At 43.7% G+C, this 22,112-nt stretch overlaps 1 protein-coding gene across 1 annotated transcript in view; it reads right to left on the reverse strand.

The window, feature by feature from the left end:
- The window catches only part of PCCA (propionyl-CoA carboxylase alpha subunit), a 331,566-nt gene that overhangs the window by 95,644 nt on the left and 213,810 nt on the right, over window positions 1-22,112 (reverse strand). The gene's annotated exons all lie outside the window — the stretch shown is intronic.

Raw genomic sequence — 22,112 nt, forward strand, 5'->3', positions numbered from 1 at the left:
ACTGGCTAGATGAGAAATTGGGAGGCCTGAGCGGTAAGTGTGTTGGGGGGGGGGTGGCCCTGAGATGCCCCACTGTAGCTATTGGCCTGCGTCTAAGAATATCCATTTCACAGTTCAGGAAGGGAAATTTTGACAGCTGGGTTGATGTCAATACTTAAGAGACCAGAACCAGACACAGATACCCAAGTATGCAGACTGTTGGACAGAATACCTGGCTAGGGAAAGGGAACCTTGCTGCACCCCCTGCCTGCAAGCCTTTTGCTGCTACTGAAGTGAGAATCCAAATGAACATAACTGGAAGTGATCAAGTGCAGTACTCTAGAAGAAGAAGAAGAGAAGAAGAGATGGATTTATACCCCACCCTTCACTACCCAAAGGTGTCTCAGAGTGGCTTACAAACTTCTTTCCCTTCCCCTCCCCACAATAGACACCCTGTGAGGTAGGTGGGGCTGAGAGAGCTCTGACAGAAATTGCTCTTTTTCAAGAACAGCTCTTATCAGAACTACGGCTTGCCCAAGGTCATCCAGCCAGGTGCAAGTGGAGGAGTGGGGAATCAAGCTCAAGAGCATACAAGACAAAAGCAGGTGATATACATAATACAAACATCTCCCTTCCTCAACAGATAACATCAAGAGTGTTCATTTCCATGCTATTCTCAACAATGGTGATTCCTACCAGCTCTCACTTCAAAATTTACAGCATTTTTCCCACTGGGCAATGGAAGTCAAGCGACCAAAATCTATATATCTACGAAGGGGCATAAAGAGCAGACTAATGACCTGTGATACCCCAAAAGCAATACAGAAAAGTCTAGTAGGGTCATCACCACTTGGGTTAACTTGCCAAGAACATACTTTCATCAGTAATGGCTGCTGGGATTGATGGCCTAGCAGGCAATAATCTTAAAAGGGGGGGGGGAGGTTTTCCTCCTCTATACTATGATAGCCCAAGAGAGGCTCTATACCAGAAGCCTTTAAAAAGTTGGGGGCTAAGGCTGTAAATTCTTCAGTCCCCGCCCTTATAATCTTCTTTCAGCTTGTCCTGCTGACTACTACTTCTATGAACCCTGGCTTCGGAAATGATCTTCTCATTACCAAAATAAATATCAAGTTGAATTGACCCTAGAATAAGAAGAGAAGAAGAGAGAAGAGATTGGATTTATACCCCGCCCTTCACTACCGAAAGGTGTCTCAGAGCGGCTTACAAACTCCTTTCCCTTCCCCTCCCCACAACGGAAACCCTGTGAGGTAGGTGGGGCTGAGAGAGCTCTGACAGAAACTGCTCTTTTTCAAGAACAGCTCTTATCAGAACTATGGCTTGCCCAAGGTCATCCAGCCAGGTCCAAGTGGAGGAGTGGGGAATCAAATCCAGTTCTCCCAGATTAGAGTCCGCACACTTAACCACTACACCAAACTGGCTCTCCAAAGAGATAGTGTGTGCATGAGCCTTTAGTGTGTGCTACAGAGAAGCTTAAACAATAAGTTAGCAAAGATATTAAGTGAAGATTAAGTAAGTAAACCAGGCCTTTCACCATGGTGTGCCAGCCTAACCAGCTATAGCTTACAGATCCATCCATTATCAGTCAAGAGCCTACAGAAGCTACAGATCCAAAACACAATCCCCACAGTAGTAGTGAACTACTAGGGCTGCCAAGTGGGGGCGGGGGGTGGGGAAAACCCCGCTTTGGAGGCCCGATTTCCGCCGTGGTGGAATTGGTCCCCGGGGGGACTCTGCCCCCCGAAGCTGCGTCACCAGAGGTGATGCATGACGTAGAGCACATTGGGGGCGTGGCCCAGATCATCGGGGGGGGAACCATATGGTTTCCCCCTGACGATCTGGGCCACGCCCCCAACGGGCTCTACGTCACTTCCTGTGACGTTCTGGCGTCCTGCTGCGTCCTGCTGCAGCTCCCGGATCGAACCAACGCTCCCCCGCTGGTGAGTCAAAACGACTTGGCAACCCTATGAACTACTGAGACAACCCTATGAACTATGAACTACTGAGACATTGCTCTGGCTACCATCTGCTCAAAACAGTTTTTCAGCAGCACACAACAAAGTCTTCCCAGTTGTAGAGTGCTCACCCAAACTGAACTATTTTTACTTTTAGAAAACAGATTAAAATATACAGAGAAATCGAGCAGTCAGGATTTGATCTATTTTTGAAAATTTCACTTGTGTGTGTGTGTAAGAATGAGGTTTTATTCCTTCCAGCAAGTTACATTGAGTCATCATTTCAGTGCAAAAGAGGGGGGATAAATGGAACAAACAAGAGATGATTCAGTCCACAATGGCTCTTATTGGAGGCTTCAGGCATGGCTTCCCACAGAGTGGAGGGTAGCGGAGCTTTCAGATTGCTTAGAAGTATGTTTAGACAAATTGGGCTTACTCACAATAACTGAAGACAGCACGTTCCTGCCACAGGAGAGCATACTAACGTGAGAGAAGGAACACCTTATGTCTCCAAAATACTCTTCTTGCACTACACTAAACAGAAAAGGGGATTTCGCCATGTAAAAAATCCTGTTCATCCTTTCAGTTTCCCAGGGACATTGTATAGTCAGAGGTATCAGTTGGCAGCCCCTGGCAAGAGTCACCTGAATTTCCTTCCTTCATTTCTCCATGGCTGTTCTGTACATGAATTTGCCATTGCATTTATTTATCCATCACATCCATCTAGGTAGGAGGAGGAGATTTATACCTTGTCCTTCACTCAGATTCTCAGAGCAGCTTACAATCACTTTCCCTTCCTCTCCCCACAACAGACACCCTGTGAGGTAGGTGGGGCTGAGAGAGCTCTGAGAGAACTGCTCTTGAGAGAACAGCTCTGAGAGAACTGTCACTGATCCAAGGTCAACCAGCTAGCCTCATGTGGAGGAGTAGGGAATCCAACCTGGTTCTCCAGATTAGACTCTGCCTCTCTTAACCGCTGCACCAAACTATAGCTACTACACTGAACCGTCATGGTTAATCTGTCTTACTGGCTAACAATGAGTATGAACACTGCTGAGCAGGCGGAGGGCATCCTGCTACGTATGCTGGTGCTCCACTACCATGCTGTTAACATGGTCTGATGCTAGTGCAGCGTCCTCCACTACAAGTTGGGAGAGAGAGGGAATACAACCACAGCCCAGGGTGATCACCAACTACTCCATTCCAATCTGTGCCACTGCTGGCCAAATACCTATCATGCCTATAGCATTGCAGGATCAGAGCTCCATGTGACCCTAGCAGCAGTGCAGATACAGTTCCAATAAAACGTCTATAACGGGCAGGTAAAGGCCAGCTCTATGGTTATAAAATGTCCCCCAACAGTGGAAGCCTATCATGGGGAAAACCCCAAGGTGCAGGGGGGTGGCAGACCCAGCCAGAGCACCATTACTCATTATAGCCCTTTGTCTCTTTGGACTCCTCACAGGCAGCCATTCATCCAACTGGGAGAACTGGACAGGAAGGACCCCATTCCCAGTTTGATGTCAACTATCTGCTGAGCCTACAACATGACCATGACCAATGTGTACTGCTCTGCTGCGGGGTTACCTACTCCATTGTTCTAGCCTAACTCCTGCACCATTACAGGCTGTTCAACTTAATTTTTCAGACTACCACAGTTGTGACTTTCATGGACATGTGGCAGTTCGGAATTCGGACAGTGGCATCCGTGACTCTGTCAGATCAAGGTGGGCAGCCGTGTTGTCAGTTCAGCTCACAAAGCCACTGGGGGCTTGCTGGAATGGGAGAGTTGGCAAGCCCATCTCCCTGACTTGCTTTCAGTGCTCCTGATGCTGTTTAGTAAAGTGGGGAATTCCATGTGGCTGGATCTCTGTTTGATTGAGGTTTGGCAGACTACATCTGGTTCCTACTCCTTCATCACTACTAACCACACTTGTCTTCAGCGTGTATCTCACAATGGGAGGAGGCTGAGGGGGTTGTCTGATGGACAGGAATGTTCTTGAAAAGGGGAGGGGGAGGCTCCATGAGTTCCACATTCCCTCAGATCACTGTCAGCATATGATAAGCTGTGTGAGGGGGAAGAGCAGGGATGGATAAATCACAAGAGTTTCTTGGTCAACTGGGGGAGCCTTTGGAATGCTCCCCTTGTGCCTTTCAACTATACCACCATGCATTTCTCTGTGATCTTCCTTTCTTGCACAATGTGGCTAGTATTATAGCAGAGCTGCTGGGGCATGCCTAACACCTTATGTTGTGTCTTGTTCCTGTGCACCCAGTTGGGTAAGTAGTTAAAAATTTTCTCCTGAGCATGTGAGACATGCCCGAGACCCAACTCTTGTGTGCAGGAGAACCCTTGGGGTACCTGAGTGAGCCACAGGAACATGACAATGCTGTTTGTGCCCTTGAGAAAAGCAAACTTGGCCCAGGCAAGATCTGAAGCTACATCTCTAGAGCTCCCTGGAGAATGTTCGCACTAGGGCTCCCACTGGTCATGGCAGGTTACACCTTCCAATAAGGGTGCTGTGTTCTCCTTGTTCCCTTCTTTGGCATACTCTGTGCAGGGGTGGCAGCTGCCTGACATTAGAGGGCTGTGATCACATTGGCCATGTCAGTAGGCTGTCTCCATCTGCCTAGCCCAAGAACATTTGGTGGAATATCCTTGATTAGTGGATGTCAGCAGGGCTGCTACGGACTTTAGTTCAATCACTGTACTCTCTGTGGCTCGCCAAGGGCTGTTTCTGATAGTTATTGTCCTGCTGCGGGCTCCTCCGCGGCCTCACAGGCCGCGGCAGCGGGACTGGCGCGACCCGCGCCGGGCTCTCCACAAGCCCCAAGCAACGAAAGCGATGGAAGAGGACCCACCGAGGACTCCGGAGACGTCAGGCCCCTCCCCCAGCAGCAGCGGAGAGCACAAGGAAGGGAAGACGGGGAAAAGACGCAGCCGGGGAACGGGTCCGTGGTGGACTCCCTCCCTCAGCAGCCGATACAGGGGAGGCGATCCCGGGCAAAAGAGAGAGACACGTGGAGGGGTCCAGCCTTACCAATCAAGGGGCTGGAGACACTGAGGCAGCTGACAGCAGGTCTCTCGGGTGCACAGGAAGCGGACACTCCCCTATCCGCCCAAGCGCAGAACAGGCAACCACGGAGGGAGGCGGGACATATAGGGAAACTAACCGTAGGAATGAGGAACTTGGTGATGGGCACAATGAGGAACCAATAGGATTAGGTAACACATAAAGGGGTGTGTCACTAACAGGGGGAAGGAGGGATATAAGGAGGGATGCTGAGCAGTACCGGGGAGGAATGTCGGAGTCAGCTAATGTGCCAGACGAGAGAGAAGGGAACGTGGCTGGACAACCGAGAAAGGAGGCCTGGGGTAGTGAGGTAGTACTCCCCACCCCTTTCAATTCTGAGGTACTCGTGTCCCTCTGACCTCCTTCGTCACGGGGAGCGGATTCACGTGGCCTGGGGACCTCCCAGAGTCTGACAGTTATTTCCTTGCGAAGATACATTTTGTGCTACAGGTAGAAGTCACTATGGCATTGATGGTAGCCATTTTTTAAACAGGCACAAGAATGAAAGTTAACAGATGGCTAAGTAAGAGGATCAGAGCTCAAGGCCATAAGAGATGCTTTCTTTGAAGACTTGTTCCTCCTCATGGGACATGTGCAAACTGCTTTTGAAACTGATGAGAGTAACTTATCCTGTAGCAAGGTGTGTGTGTGTATGTGTGTCCCTCCCATTCAACGAAATGAATGAGCCTACTTGGTTGTTTTCACATTCCACTCGTCCTCCAAGCAGTTGAAATCAGCAAATGTAGGATTCCCATGTAACATTCCACACAATTACTGGCTAGACCTAGTATCTTTTTAGTTTCACCAATTGAACAATAAGAGGTGTCTTCCAACCATTCTCTGGGTCTCTGAACCCCCCCCCCCACACACACACAAAAAGCACCTGCCTCGTTCTCAGCTGCTGTGATCACAGTTTTGCAGATATCTCAGTTTTCTTCTACTGTTGCATTAGACAGCACAAAATTAAGACTGCTGCATAGGCAACTGAGCCCAATAATGGTTGACTTTTACATTGCTATTTGGGAAGAGGTGTTTTATATTTTCCAAGTGCTGTATTTCCAGATGAAGCTTGTTATTTCAGGTAAAGAATTCTCCTGTTATGGAACATAATGTGAATTCATAGGTTCTTTCTCTTTGTTTCACCCATTCCATCCCACCAGGATCTAAACAGAATGTACTCAAAAGGCACAATACATTTAATTGCTCCTTAAAAAACAGTATAAAGTATTGCAGTTTAGCAAATTGAATGAATCTGAACACAGGATGCTGTGCTTCAAACATCCTTCAGCAAACCAGCATTACCAAATGGTACATTGGTAGAATGAAAAGACTGCATACTCCACAGTTAGTGGATGTCAGCAGGGCTGCTACGGACTTTAGTTCAATCACTGTACTCTCTGTGGCTCGCCAAGGGCTGTTTCTGATAGTTATTTCCTTGCGAAGATACATTTTGTGCTACAGGTAGAAGTCACTATGGCATTGATGGTAGCCATTTTTTAAACAGGCACAAGAATGAAAGTTAACAGATGGCTAAGTAAGAGGATCAGAGCTCAAGGCCATAAGAGATGCTTTCTTTGAAGACTTGTTCCTCCTCATGGGACATGTGCAAACTGCTTTTGAAACTGATGAGAGTAACTTATCCTGTAGCAAGGTGTGTGTGTGTATGTGTGTCCCTCCCATTCAACGAAATGAATGAGCCTGAGATACTGGCCCTACTTGGTTGTTTTCACATTCCACTCGTCCTCCAAGCAGTTGAAATCAGCAAATGTAGGATTCCCATGTAACATTCCACACAATTACTGGCTAGACCTAGTATCTTTTTAGTTTCACCAATTGAACAATAAGAGGTGTCTTCCAACCATTATCAGGGTCTCTGAACCCCCCCCCCCACACACACACAAAAAGCACCTGCCTCGTTCTCAGCTGCTGTGATCACAGTTTTGCAGATATCTCAGTTTTCTTCTACTGTTGCATTAGACAGCACAAAATTAAGACTGCTGCATAGGCAACTGAGCCCAATAATGGTTGACTTTTACATTGCTATTTGGGAAGAGGTGTTTTATATTTTCCAAGTGCTGTATTTCCAGATGAAGCTTGTTATTTCAGGTAAAGAATTCTCCTGTTATGGAACATAATGTGAATTCATAGGTTCTTTCCCTTTGTTTCACCCATTCCATCCCACCAGGATCTAAACAGAATGTACTCAAAAGGCACAATACATTTAATTGCTCCTTAAAAAACAGTATAAAGTATTGCAGTTTAGCAAATTGAATGAATCTGAACACAGGATGCTGTGCTTCAAACATCCTTCAGCAAACCAGCATTACCAAATGGTACATTGGTAGAATGAAAAGACTGCATACTCCACAGAGTTGAGGCAAAAGGATGAAGCCATTCTCATGAACCATTGCTTAAAGATGCTTTAACATTTGGAAGAATCCACCAGGCTTTGTGGTGGCATGCACAAATATGAGCACTACCTGAAGCACCCCCATGGGAAAAGACTGACAATACAAGCCTTAGCCAAGTTCTGGATTTCATATGACCCTCAAAAATCAGTGCCATTTTAACCTTGGACCATCTTGAAACACTTTTTCTCTATTTCTTTTCCTCTGACCCATAAAAAAATTACTACTTATGCTAATCCTCCACTTACCATCTACTCTATCATTTGTCTCTTTTGCTTTCATCTTCTCCACATTAATTCCTCGCGTTTCTTTTGATCTAGTCTATTTGTTACCGTTTTTTTGTGCTACCAGTTCCTCCTGATAACAAATTTGCAGTCATAATGGTAAATCTAATGCTTCAGGGTGATATTTTATTGATTCACTACACTCCCCCGTTCTTGCTTCTGTATAATGATGAATATCATAATGGGTATATCACAGGATGAACTCATCTGCAAACTACATCTTGGTTTGAGGGGGGAGTACATTGATGCAGCTGAAGATAAAATGTTTCATTTGTAGGTAATGTTTTTCATTTAATATTGGTGCAAACACCATATGTAATCATGCTTGTTGCCTGACAGCTCAAGATGATTTTTTCTTTCCAACAGCAATACTCTCCGGCAGGTCAAGTATATGCCATTTTCATCACTGAATTTTTAAAAATATATTTAAAACTCTCAGGACAACACTCTGAAACACTAGCAACTTGCAGAAGAAAGTGATTAGTTTATTTTGCTTAGAAAAATCATCTTGGAAGGAATGAATGAGTTTGTTAACTGGCACCTGAAGGAGAGATTAGGGCTGGCCAACTTTGATGTCCTTCCCAAGACTGAGAGCCAAAAGCATATCTTGTTACAAAAACTGACTTCCTTGTGGACGCTCAGGCCGCATACAAACAGCCTTTACAGAAAAGTAGGGACATTAGATACAAAATCTAAAGAGAAATGCTACATTAAAGTGAGAATTCTGCCTTGGATGAAGAACAGCGTTTATCTGGGTGCAGAGATTTCTGCCCACAGAGAGCAATTTTCTCACCTTTCCCCTCCCAAAGTAGACTAGGGGTGTGCATTCGGTAAAGCCGAACCCACCCCCCCAATGCCAGATTCCCTGATTTGGCTGCCAAATACTGAATGCCGAATACGAGCTCTGGGAGGCTTTTAAAGGGTTCCTTCTTCCTACCGTTTTTGTTTCTTTCCCACCCTTTGCTCTGCTTTCCAGGAGGGAGTGGAAAGAGGGACCATACAGACAGCCAGTCACTGCAATGCATTAGGAAATGTCATTGCAGCTTGCAAGGCTCTTGTTGCTGCTGGCATCACTTGTTGAAGCCCAGCTACTAGCTTGCTGCTTTCCCAGGGGAGGAGCACTGGCCAATAGGATTTGGCATACTGCTCTTTGGCCAATCACAGAAGTTGTTCTTTTTTAAAATTCTTCTGTGTATTCTACCTCAACCCCCCCCCCCCCAGCCCCTTGAATACTTGTTAGAAGATTTTTGTCATTAACTACACTGGCCCCATAGGATATAATGGAGCTGACATTTTTTGGGAAAACAAAATATTTTCGGGTACCAATACAATACTGGTATTGGTATTCGGCTATAGTCAGGAATACTGAAAAAAAATTGACATTTTCCCCCCCTGCACAACCCTACAGTAGACCAAATGTTTGCTAGGATTTTAGGAGGCATTTCAGGCTGCTGTGTGAGGAGGGAGGTAAGAAAAATGCGCTCAAGTTGGCTTGGATCCAGCAATGAGGAGGCAGAAGCCTAAATGGACATAGTACAGTTTCGTTTGTGCAAGATCTTGCACTAAGTGCTCTCCTCCCTAACTTTTACAGTGCCAGAAATTGGTTGCATTAGATCTTGTGCATCCAGAAATGCAAGTGGAGTTACAATAAGTCTCACTGTGGTCTTCTTCTTGCATTTCTGCTTACACAAGAGCTCTAGTGCAAGCGGAAATCGTGCTGGATCCAAACCTGTGGATAAAAATCTTTGCAACAGTGGAAACACTATTCTGGATCGAAGTCTGTGATTCTTAGAACGTTAAATTATTTGTTTTTACCATGAATATTTAATCTGTCCTCTTGTATGCAGACGATGCAGTGATAATGTCCAGATCAGTTGGACATTTTCTGGATGTGTTTCTACTATGTTATGTACTACTGATCACTGAAGAAGGCCTAGGAGGCTGAAACTTGTATGGTCTTGTGTTGGTCACTTGGTAGTTATCAACTTTGTATGAGGGATTTATAATAGTTTATGTAAAACTGATTCTTGATGACTTTTAATGTAGCCTGATAGTTAGGGCCTATGTTTTTAATTACACTGTTGTGTACATTATATTATATATATATTTCTTTTAATACAAATTTTATCTGCTGTAGCTTGACCTTTGAGGCATTCTCAGTACATTTCTGGTTGAGTTTGTTTCCCCGCTTCTCCTTTGTTTGCTGTAACCTTTAGAGGGCCAGACGCAGATGTTTTAAAATATATAAATAATTATATCAAAGGTATCAAAGAGTACATGATTACTAAGAAAGAGAACAAATTGTTTCAGGATTTAAACAAGTTGTACCATTACTTCAGGGAACAAATTAACGGTTAGAGGCAGTTTTCCATTGGATACTAATTGAAGAAAAAGAAGAGTTGGTTTTATACCCTGTCTTTCACTACCTGAAGGCGTCTTGGGAGCAGCTTACGATCACCTTCCCTTCTTCTCCCCACAGCAGACACCCTGTGAGGTAGGTGGGACTGAGAGAGAGTTCTGAGAGAACTGTGACTGACCCAAGGTCACTTGGCTGGCTTTATGTGGAGTGGGGAATCAAACCTGGTTCTCAGTTTGGTTGGGGAACCACTACACCAAACTGGCTCTCAGTTTGGTTGGGGAACATATACTGTGCCCAAGGGGTGTAGGCCTCATACCCAGTTTTCCCACCATAATCTGGTTGAGGACTGTTGGAAAGAAGATGCAGGACTAGGTGGGCCTTGGTCTGATTTGACAGTACTACTCTTATGTCATTTATATTGACCACTGGGTTGGGGAGAAGGGGCAGCAGTTTATATAGACAATGAGAATGAATGGAAAAGGACCAAAGTTGAAGAGCATTTCAACTAACAGGAATCTTATCAGTTTAATAAAAAAGGGATGGGGGGGTGTTACTGTAGCTCTGCAGCTCTTATTGTTTAATGTACAAGATCTTTCTATACCTATAAAATAGAGATTGTTCTGAGAGAACAAATTTTAATGCCTTTAAGAAAGGAGGATTCCTAGCCTAAGATAAAGAATTTGTGAAACCTCACTGTTGCTTTTTTACTGCACACAGCTGGATAATATACAAAAAAAGAGAATGTTTATCAAACCTCTCTGATTTTTAGGGGGGTATTTTAAAAATAATTTTTAATAATTCCATGTGTGTACGCGTGTGAGTGTGTGTGCACCTGGAAGTCATGGTGACCTCTGGTGACTGACCAGAGGGGGGCCTGGAGGATATTCAGAGAGGTGGCTGAGTAAAGCCTGCCCCCGCTTCCTGTCTCTGGTATTTTAAGGAGGTCTTCCATCCAAATACTTGCCAGAGTCGACCCTGCTTAGCTTCTGAGATCTGACAAGATTCGTTCAGGGCAAACCTCTCTGATTCTTTTGAGACGCACTAAATTATGAGATGTCCCTTCTCATGTTTAACACCCAGGAAGCACTACATCTTAAGGGAAGATCAGAAGATCTGAAACTTGTTATCAGCTTCTGGCAGACTAACCACAGTTAATTGCAGAAACATACATTAAACAAACCATGGTTTATCTAATGTTTCATGGTGAATCAAGTCCTTCCTTCATATTCCTCAGTGGTCCTATGATGTTCAAAAGTGCTAATACTCTGGGGTTGGAAAGTTTCTGTATCTCCCATTTTGTAGCACCAACATATTGAACAGACCTTTCATCCATCTCTATGAAAAAGGGACAGCAGAAATAACCCATTCCCCCCATTACATTTCAATCAATACAAACAGAAGCATGACTAACATGGTAAAGGGCAAAAGATGCCTGATGGAACATCTCAACAATCTTGAAAGATCAAGGTGACAAACTGGCTTGTTTGCAAAATACGTATGTTTCAAGATGCACAAACTAGAAATTTAAAACCAGCCAGACACAATTTCTCCTGCCATTCCTCCAAGAAGCTCAAAGAGCAGGCACTTATGGTTCTCCATCCATCTCCATTTGCCCTTGCAACACCCTTTCAGGTAGGACTGGGCTGAGAGCGAGTGACAGGTTCAAGGCTGATGACAGAGTCACTATACCACACCAGAAAAGAATGACACATACCTAATAAGGACATGCTGGAATTAGTCAGAGACACTAAAGTTTGGCTTTAAAGGAAAGTTGGTCAAGTTATTTCTTGTGCATGTAAAGAGGAGATGAGAAACAAAACATTATCTGGTCAAATATATGCCTAAATTTGAATATTTAGCCTGTCCTATACTTTATGTATTTATTTAATTTATACCCCACCCTACCCCAGGAATGGGCTCAGGGCGGGTCACAAGATAAAACCAACAAACAATAAAACAATAAATTGTTTTCTATGGAGTTCACATTAAAGTTTGCCCCTAGTTCCCAGGCGAGAACATGGTCAATATGGCTGCCTCAGGAGTTAAGGGCCCTGTGTCCTCTTATTGCCCGAGCATCCCAAAGAAAGAGAGCTTCCTACTTGGTAATCAAGAACCTGAATGCAACAATGTAGATGAAGGGACAGGCTTGATTCTCAAGAGTCTGGAATCACTGGGGTACCCATGGGCTATAAAGTATATTTGCTTCCTGCCTACTGGTATTTCAACTGCACCTCTTTATTCCCACCACCATTTCTCTCATAGAGAGATGTAAAGGCCTGGGAAAATTAAGAGGAAAACTTTTTTTACAGCTTTTTTTCTAAGGCCCTTTTTTTTCCAATTGAAAAATTGGAACTTTGAAGGAGTACTGGGGAAAAAATTCCTATGAATTATTTCCTCTTTTCAAATGAATGAAATGTTTTCAGTGACAAGAAGGGCATGCTGTAGACACAGACAGCTCTTAAATCCAAGATGCATTTCTGCACCTAGAAGGATACCCAGTCTTCACGAGGAGAGCATGCAGGGCTTTCATTGGTTCTCAACAGTTGTATGACTTCTGTTGTCCTTTTGACCTGACATGATTGACCTTTTCACCTCTCTTTCAAACCACTGTGACACATTTACTCATGGACTGGGTTAAAAGTAGCTTATCCTCATACTGTGCAAGAGGGAAGAAAAAAAGTCAGAAGGAGGTCTAGAGGTCACAGGAGGAAGGTTGCAGGACTAACGTGTTTAGGGAATTATAGATGTTTATATGCAAATGCTAGAAGTGTCCGAGATAGAATGGGGAAGCTGGAATGCTTAATGCCAGAGGAGAACATAGACATTGTGGGCATTTCAGAAACTTGGTGGGATGAAGATAATCGGTGGGATACAGTGATTCCTGGATATAAATTATATCAGAAGGATAGGGAGGGAAGGGTTGGAGTAAATGGAGAACCCAGTAAAATGGAGAATCTAAGAGAAATAGATCTGCTTATAAGAATGCTGTAGGTTGAAATAATGCGCCCAAACGAAAGCTTAACACTGGGAGTTAGTTATCGCCTACCAGATCAAAGGTTAGAGGATGATTTAACAGCAAAATAATTAAGGAGAGCAGCTAGACAAAATCTGTGTCATAATAGCTGATTTTTAACTACCCACACATTGTTTGGGTCGATATGCATTCAAGTTAGGATAAAGAGATTGGGTTTCTACATACTCTCAATGACTGTGCCACAGATCAGATGTTCACAAAACCTACCAGAGGGAGGCGACCCTGTACTTGGTCCTAAGTAATGCTCAAGACCTGGTGAGAGATGTAAACATAATAGCACCAGTTGGGAACAGGGACCATAATGCTATTAAGTTTAGCATTTATGTAAATAGGTAGTTAGCCAAAAAGGCCAACAACCACATTTAACTTTAGAAGGGGTAACCTCTCAAATGAGGGGGCCTGTTAAGAAGAAACTGAAAGGAAAAGTAAGGTGAGTTAAATCCCTTTGGGAAGCTTGGAGACTATTTAAAACTACAATGCTGGAAGCTCAGATAAAATGCATACTGCAGGTTAGGAAAGGTATGAATAGGTATTTAAAAAGGCCTGCATGGTTAATGAACAAAGTAATGGAAGCAGTAAAAGGTAAGAAGGATTCCTTTAAGCGGTGGAAGGCTAGTTCGAGTGAAGTAAATAAAAGGGAGCACAGGCTTCGGCAAATAAAATGCAAGTTGGTGATCAGACAGACAAAAAGGGACTATGAGGAACATATTGTAAAAAACATAAAGACCAACAATAAAAAATTCTTCAAATACAATAGAAGCAGAACACCAGCCAGGGAGGCAGTGTGGCCCTTGGATGACCAAGGGGTGGAAGGATTACTAAAGGATGATAGGTAAACGGCAGAGAAGCTGAATGCATTTTTTGCCTCTGTCTTCACTGTGGAAGACAGGAGGTGCTTGCCCACTCCAGAACCAACAATTTCAGGTGGGGTGTCAAAAGACCTGAGTCAGAATGAGTATTGAGAGAGGATGTCCTACAACTGATGGACAAATAAAAAACTGACAAATCACCAGGGCCAGATGGCATACATCCAAGAGTTCTGAAAGAACTTAAATGTGAACATGTGGATATCCTGACAAAAATATGCAGTCTATCACAAAAGTCTGCCTCCATGTAACCCCAATCTTTAAAAAAGGTTCAAGAAGAAATCAAGGAAATTACAGGCCAGTCAGTCTAGCATCGATGCCGGGTAACTTGGTGGCATCCGTTATCAAAGATAGAACTGGTAGGCACAGTGATGAACAAAAGCTATTGAAGAATCAGCATAAATTCTATAAGGGAAAATCTTGTCTCACTAAACTTTTAGAGTTCTTTGAGGGGGTGAACAAACATGTAGACAAGGGTGACCCAGTAGATGTTGTTTACCTAGACTTCCAGAAAACTCTTGATAAAGTTCCTCATCAAAGTCTCCTACGTAAATTCAACAGTCATGGGATAAGAGGACAAGTTCTCTTGTGGATTAAAAACTGGTTAATTAACAGAAAACGAAGTGTGTGTATAAATGGGCAGTTTTTACAGTGGAAGGTGGTAAGCAGTGAGGCACCGCAGGGCTTAGTACTAGGTCCGGGGCGTTTTAACTTGTTCATTGATGATTTGGAGCTGGGAGTAAGCAGTGAAGTAGCTAAGTTTGTGGATGACACTAAATTGTTCAGGGCAGTGAGAAGCAGGGAGGACTGTGAGGCACTCCAGAGGGATCTGTCGAGGCTGGGTGAGTGGGTGTCAACGTGGCAAATGAGGTTCACCATGGGCTAGTGCAAAGTAATGCACACTGAAGCCAAAAATACATTGATGGGTCCAAACTGGTGGTAACTGACCAGAAGAGAGATCTTGGAGTCACTGAGGTTGTCGATTCAGTGTAAAAAGGTAAAGGTTCCCTTGCTCGAAAGCCAGTCGAATCCGACTTTAGGGTTGCGGTGCTCATCTCCGTTTCCAAGCCGAAGAGCCAGTGCTGTCCGAAGACGTTTCCGTGGTCATGTGGCCGGCATGACTAAACACCAAGGTGCACGGAACGCTGTTACCTTCCCACCGAAGTGGTACCTATTTATCTACTTGCAATTTCTTGCTTTCGAACTGCTAGGTTGGCAGGAGCTGGAACTAGAGACAGGAGCTCACCCCGTCTTGCAGCACCCGGGTCTTGAACTGCTGAACTACTGACCTTCCACAGCCTGGAGTTCAGCGTCTTAACCACTTGAGCCACTGCAGCTCCATGTATGACTGCAATAAAAGGGCAAATACTATGCTGGGGATTATTAGGAAGGGGATTGAAAACAAATTTGCTAGTATCATAATGCCCCTGTATAAATCAGTGGTGCAGCCTCATTTGAGCCAGCCTTGGCTGGGAAGGTGGGGTATAAGTCTAAATAAATAAATAAATTTGGACTATTGCGTACAGTTCTGGTCATCATACCTCAAAAAAGATATAGCATTGGAAAAGGTGCAGAAAAGGGCAACTAAAATGATTAAGGGGTGGAACACCTTCCCTATGGATAAAGGTCAAAGAGGTTAGGGCTTTTTAGCTTGGAGAAATGACAATTGAAGAGTGTATGACTTTTCTTCCTTCCACAAGAACTTGCGGGCACTCAATAAAATTAATGAGCAGTAGGTTTAGAAGAAATAAAAGGAAGTACTCCTTCACCTAAAGAGTAATTAACACATGGAATTCACTGTCGCAGGATGCGGCGACTACAAGCATAGACAACTTCAAGAGGGGATTGGATAAATATATGGGTTTTAGGGCCACGGTGGCTCAGAGGTTAAGACTGAGCTGCAGACCGGAACATCTGTAGTTCAGCAGTTTGAGACCCTAGTGCCGCATGATGGAGTGAGCTCCTGTCTCTGTCCCCAGCTCCTGTGAACTAGCAGTTCGAAAGCAAGAAATTGCAAGTAGATAAATAGGTACTGCTTCGGCAGGAAGGTAACAGCATTCCATGCGCCTCAGCATTTAGTCATGCCAGCCACATGACCCAGCCACATGACCACAGAAAAATCTTCGAACAGCACTGGCTATTCGGCTTGAAAACGGAGATGAGCACGACCCCCTAGAGTCAGATTCAACTAGATTCTCGAGCAAGGGAAACCTTTACCTATAGGTGGAACACTATGTCTAGGGCAGTGAAGCTCTGTATCCTTGATGCTTAGGGGGCCACAGCAGGAGGGCTCCTGGAGTTCTGACACCACTAGTGCACCTCGTGATGGCACCTGGGTTGGACTAGATGAGCCATTGGCCTGATCCATCATGGCTTCTCCTATGTTCTTATGAGGTGGGGTAGAATCTGTCCCAAAAGTCTCAGATGAAGACTGTAAGTTTCATTGAGAACCTAACTTTCTGTAACCAGTTAGCAATACTTAAGATACATGTGCTAAGATAGCAAAGGATGCATCGGCTTGCAGTTTTCTCTCAGGTATTGGGTATATTTGCAATTTTGCTTGTATAAAAATAAGGCATTTGTAATTTTAAATTACATAAATATATCAAATATTGCAATTTTATATGCTGTAAGTTATAAGTTATGCATTTCATGTTGGTAAAACAGTAACATTGGTTTAGGTTTGATAGGCAGTAAACATTGCATGTATTTCAATTTTTCCCCAAAATTCTGATTTTTCCGCCCCTGGGTTTTCTTCCATGGCTTCAAAATTTCCAGAAATTTTATATCTCTCCTCTCATATGAGTAAATGACTATATGTTTTGATGTGGCAGCAAAGTTTTTCCAAGGATAGTACCTTTACTTACCACCCCTTTTTTGAGGGGCACAGAAGAAGAAAGTAGTGACTCATGAAAGCTCATATCATGCCACATATTTTGTTAGTCTTTAAGGTGCTACTGGATTCTTGCTCTTTTCTACTGCTGCAGACAGACCCATCTTGGTAACATGGTACCCATCTTGAGGGGCACAGTCCTCTATGATAGGACCCTGTTCCTTAGGGCAGGGAAGGTAGAGAAGGATTGCAGAGCTTTTCCATGAACACAAAAACAAGGTATTCTTCAAGGTCCTTGCTGCTTACCAATCCTCCCTTCCACACATTCTCCAGCTGTCATAAATGGCAGGCAAGTTGCTGGCTTTATACATTAAAAGCAGCCCTTCTCATTGAGATTAAGGGCATTTTGTTTCAGGTGAATGTTTAATACAAGCAGCTGACTGTAACAAACAAGCATCCTAGAGCACATCTCCCCCTCTCTTGACAAGAACTCTGCATCTTCATGAGTTCCACGATAGGTGAAAACTCAACCACCTCACCCTGCATGGCAATTAATGCCAAGGGTATGCTAAATGCATCCACAACACACCAGTGAGAAACGTTATCCAGAAGGGCAAACACGTCTACCTGTTGTTAGCACTTGTTCAGCAAGAGGCTGAACATGACTAAGCATGGCAACATGTTCTCTCGCTCTTCCCCACCTCCCAATGCCCCAACTTGTCAACCACACTTTAAATGTCAGATAACAAAGGAACCATTGTTCAATGCCTCATCAATATGAAACTGAAAGTCATGATTCAAAAGGTACCATGCCTCAGTAGCTTTGAATAGCATACCTCACATGCTTTGTGGCCATAAAATCCAAGGTTCAGCTCCCACCATCTTCAGTAAGAAGGATTCCAGATGACAGAGCTAGACAGGCCTCCACTAAGGACTGCGTAGTACCCATGGTCAGTAGACAATACTGACCTAGTCAGATCAGCAATATGACAAGGTATAAGCAGCAACCTATGAACATTATCTGAGCAATTAAGGATCTTGCCAACCACTGGTTAGCAGAATTCTTTACCGGTCAGAGGATTTATCTGCTTCATGTTGCAGAAAGTACAGAGGAAGTCCTCCTGTTCAGTATCAGAAATCCAAGCTACCAACTTTTTCCAAAAACTGCACACCAGCAATTGAGAGGCGGCATCACTTAAGTGCTAGCAACAGTAGCACCACTGAAGCGAGCCCATAATACAGTTTCTATAGTCTTCATAAACCCCATTATCTGTGTTGTTTAATATTTTCTTTCATCCTGCTACCAGAAAGGCTGTTGTCTTTCTAATAAACAAGCTTGCTTGTATGAGGGATGTGCAACTGACCCTTCACAGTTTAGTGCCAGCAAGATCTTCCACTTTTACCAAAAGCCAAATACGAATACAAAATGAATCCTCCTGAACAAAGCTATGTTTTCCTAATAACAAGAGTTGTATAAACATAAGGTCTTCTCTGTTAAAGGGAAACAGACATCAAAAAGTAGTAAAAACATGGAACCCTAAACCCCTCTTTTCTTTGAAGAAATGTGTTTGAAGCGAGGTGTTTCTAGTTATGGGTGAATGAAATGAGAATTCAGCTGCAACGAACGGACATCCAGCCTCTACGAAGGACTAATTAGATCCATCTGAGAAGCCGCATCTACTCTGCTTTGCACATTTCAGAAAGAAAGCTCTGGTCTAGCCCTTTGAAAAGGCTACATCAAAACAGTTCGTTACAGCTGACGCACATCTAGCCACTACAACGGCATTATTTTTCATAAAAGGCTAAGAGCTACAATAAAGTCATGTTAATAAGCCTGTTTTCTTCTTCCTCTGAGAAAGGCAATGAAATCTGGAGCCACAGCAAGCCAGCCAGCCAGCCAGCCAGCCTGGGTGACAGCAACTCCTACATAATCCCATTTCTCCTCAATGCGCCAAAATTCGTCTGAATTTCGGAGTAGTTGTTGCAAGAGGAAGTAAACTGGCTGACAAAACAGTTAAACTAGGGCCTGTAGAGTTAATCACTGCTTTTTGTTGATCCATGCTCAGTCCCTCAGGGCTATGTGGAATGTGCTGGCACATACAGGCGCTGCTGTTACACCAGCAGGAGGAGCTCAAGGTTATTATGCCTTTAGTGATAGAATAAATGGGCACAATCCAACGAGCGTGTACAGTTCTCCCTCGTTTCAATGAAGCCTGTACAGGAGGCCCTGCAAACTGAATCACGCCCGGTTTGTGCATTCTGGATCTTTTAATTTTCCTGCTTTTGTGATTGCGTCTGTTCATCAGACTGTGCGTGTCCTGAGCAGCAGGCATACTACGCACCTGTATTATTCCCTGTTCTCCACACTCAGATGGTGATCAAAGACTACATGCTGATAAAGAACCCCCTCCAAGATGAGTATCAAGTTGTTTCACAGGGGGAAAAATGACATAGAAACATTCACTGGTACCTACCACCATTTTCTGATACTACATCAGAAATTTAAAAGCATTTCCATGCAAGGTAATCTATGCATGATAGTGTTTTTATCTGCCCAAAGCTATGACACCTTACAAAGCATCATCACAATCTGCCCAGAGGGAGCTCATTCCATCCTTTTGGCAAGCAGTGATTGTTCATCTTCTACCTGAGAATTATACTCTTTATTCTTTATTAATAAATCTTTATTAGAACCACCACACAGAATGCAAAGATTTCAATTCTAGTGAGTACAGTTCACAGGTAGAACAATCCCTGCTTGCTAATGAGATGGTAGAACCACCAGACAGAACACAAAGTTACTATAAGACAAGCACCATTTCAGGACTGCAGAGTAGGTGTGTATGTGGGGAGGGGGAGTAAGAACATTTTGTTCCACTGACCAAAGTACCTTACATGAGCAGAAAGCTGAGTCAGGATCTAACCCCTGTGAAAGGAAAGTGAAGGCTCGATAACTAACACATAAACCAAGAAAGCAGTTCACGGTCTGTGCAAATTCCTGATATTGTTAAACAATGGGATGGTTGAAAATGGTACAAAATCCTGATTCCCCATGTCTGTGTGACATGACTCACAATGACGTCGCTCAGCTTGCAGCCGAATATTCAGGTACCCTCCCCACTGCAAAGTATGAGGTAATGTCAGTTCTACAAGATACAAGAAATTCTGCATATGTGGTGGCTGTTTCACAGATGAAATTTTATCACTCAAAAATGCAGTCATGATACGTAATAAAAATATACATTTCACTACAAAAGCTGGTTTCTGCACTGTGAAAAATATAATGAATTACCTTTTAAAATATATTCTGATTCACTCTGCTTGTTTGTTTAGGTGCTTAAGTGAATTTTAAGACATTCAAACACCTTTCTGAAAGGGAAAATAATTAACTGATCTGAGATAGGACATATTTAGCTTTATTTCATTAGAGACATTGTGATAGTGAATGCTTTTGTGAGCTACTTTCTCTAATACAGAGGGCAGTATAATTTTCCCACCATATCGGGGAACAGAGGTTTCTAGAGAAATGAGATGATGGTTAAAGAGAAGCACTGCATTTTCAAGTTAACTGACGTTTCAGTATGAGAAAACATAGACATATTTCACTAAATGGTAGATCTGATAACTTTCTAAAATGCATCCTGTATTGTAACCATTTGGGTTGGACGTCCACATGGCTCTTTGCATCATCTGTCACATGTCACATTTGCTTTCACCATAGTGGTGGTACATGCCTTTAAAAAACCCTAAAAGACCATCTTCCTCTTCAAATGAACAATAAAGCAACACAAGACGCAATTCAATGCAAGAGGAGCCTGGCACATTTCAAAGGCTTCTACTGGGGAGGACCAGTTTCTCTCTTTCCTGAAAAATCCTTACCTCCATAGAGGTAAAGAATTCTACAGCCATCACAGCATGCAAAATCAGACATCACCTGACTCACTGTGTCATGCCAGAGAAGGTCACTCACAGAAGACACAGCATGTGGAAGCAGAAATCCCACCCTGCCGAAAACATTGCTTTTAAAAAGCAATCTAAGCATGTGGCCATCACTACCTTGGTGGCACAGAGTACTATAAGTAAATCATGCACTGTATGAAGTCCTTCTGCCAGGTAAATCTAAGATAGGGCAACTTTTGGAGTGATCCAGAGCTTTGTGAAAAAAACTTGGAAAAGTTTTATCTACTTTTTCACATCAGATGTTACAAATCTGTGCCACATACCATGTTCATTGCCTTTTTTCTAGACTAAAAAGCCCAAAATGTGTTGCTGTTTTCATGCCGCTTGTGGCAGAATGGGCCTGCTCTGACCTGCAGGCTCCGTTTCCAACCTGCCCTCCTAGGTGTTCCCAATGCCCTGCAGGGGCTTTTCTTTCTCTCTAGGGTAACATGCTGCCACCACTTGCCCTTTTTAAGAAATTTCCCACTGGGAGGAGCAGGACTCCCAGCTCCCCTCCTCAATTCTGAGGCCATGCCTTTGTGTCTCCTGCTGCCCAATGCCTGGCTACCACAGGGAAAGTTTAATGCCTTGGACGCCCCTGGAAGAATAGCCACTTGCCAACCCCCCTGAAGCCCCTTTCAAAATAGTGTGTCCAAAATGGCAGCAGTCTATGTAGTATAGAGAACCACTCCCAACATCAAAAGTTTAAAGTATCTATTGGGAAAAAAATGTTTACAAGCATACTTTTAGCACAGCACCAGATTTCTTTCCTAGAGACTATCTAGCATTCTCATACCTCCAAACCTCTATTCCATTTTCTTTCCTGCTAGATCCTTTAGTATTTGTAAGAAGGTGGGCTGAGGTACAATCAAACTGACTTCCCGTCCCACTTCCTACCTGTTCTCTGTCCAGAGAAGAGGAAAAAACTTCTAAAATGCCAAGTGGAGGTTTCCTGCTTGCCAACCTCCCAGGAGAACATGCATTTCATCACACTGATAAGATACTCCAGCTGCTTGGTAGTTATAGTTGCCTGTTCTACAACTTCCTGAGCTCTGTATTTTGAGGTGATACACAGTATTCAAAACATGGCCTTCTTCAGCAGTACCAAACACCAGTTGTATAGTAAGCTAGTAAAGGTAAAGGTAAAGGTTCCCTTGCTCGAAAGCCAGTCGAATCCGACTCTAGGGTTGCGGTGCTCATCTCCGTTTCAAAGCCGAAGAGCCAGCACTGTCCGAAGATGTTTCCGTAGTCATGTGGCTGGCATGACTAAACACCAAGGTGCATGGAATGCTGTTACCTTCCCACTGAAGTGGTACCTATTTATCTACTTGCAATTTCTTGCTTTCGAACTGCTAGGTTGGCA

Source organism: Gekko japonicus, unplaced genomic scaffold, assembly GCF_001447785.1.
Source record: "Gekko japonicus isolate JY-2015 unplaced genomic scaffold, Gekko_japonicus_V1.1 scaffold52, whole genome shotgun sequence".
In the NCBI taxonomy this organism is placed as follows: domain Eukaryota; kingdom Metazoa; phylum Chordata; class Lepidosauria; order Squamata; family Gekkonidae; genus Gekko; species Gekko japonicus.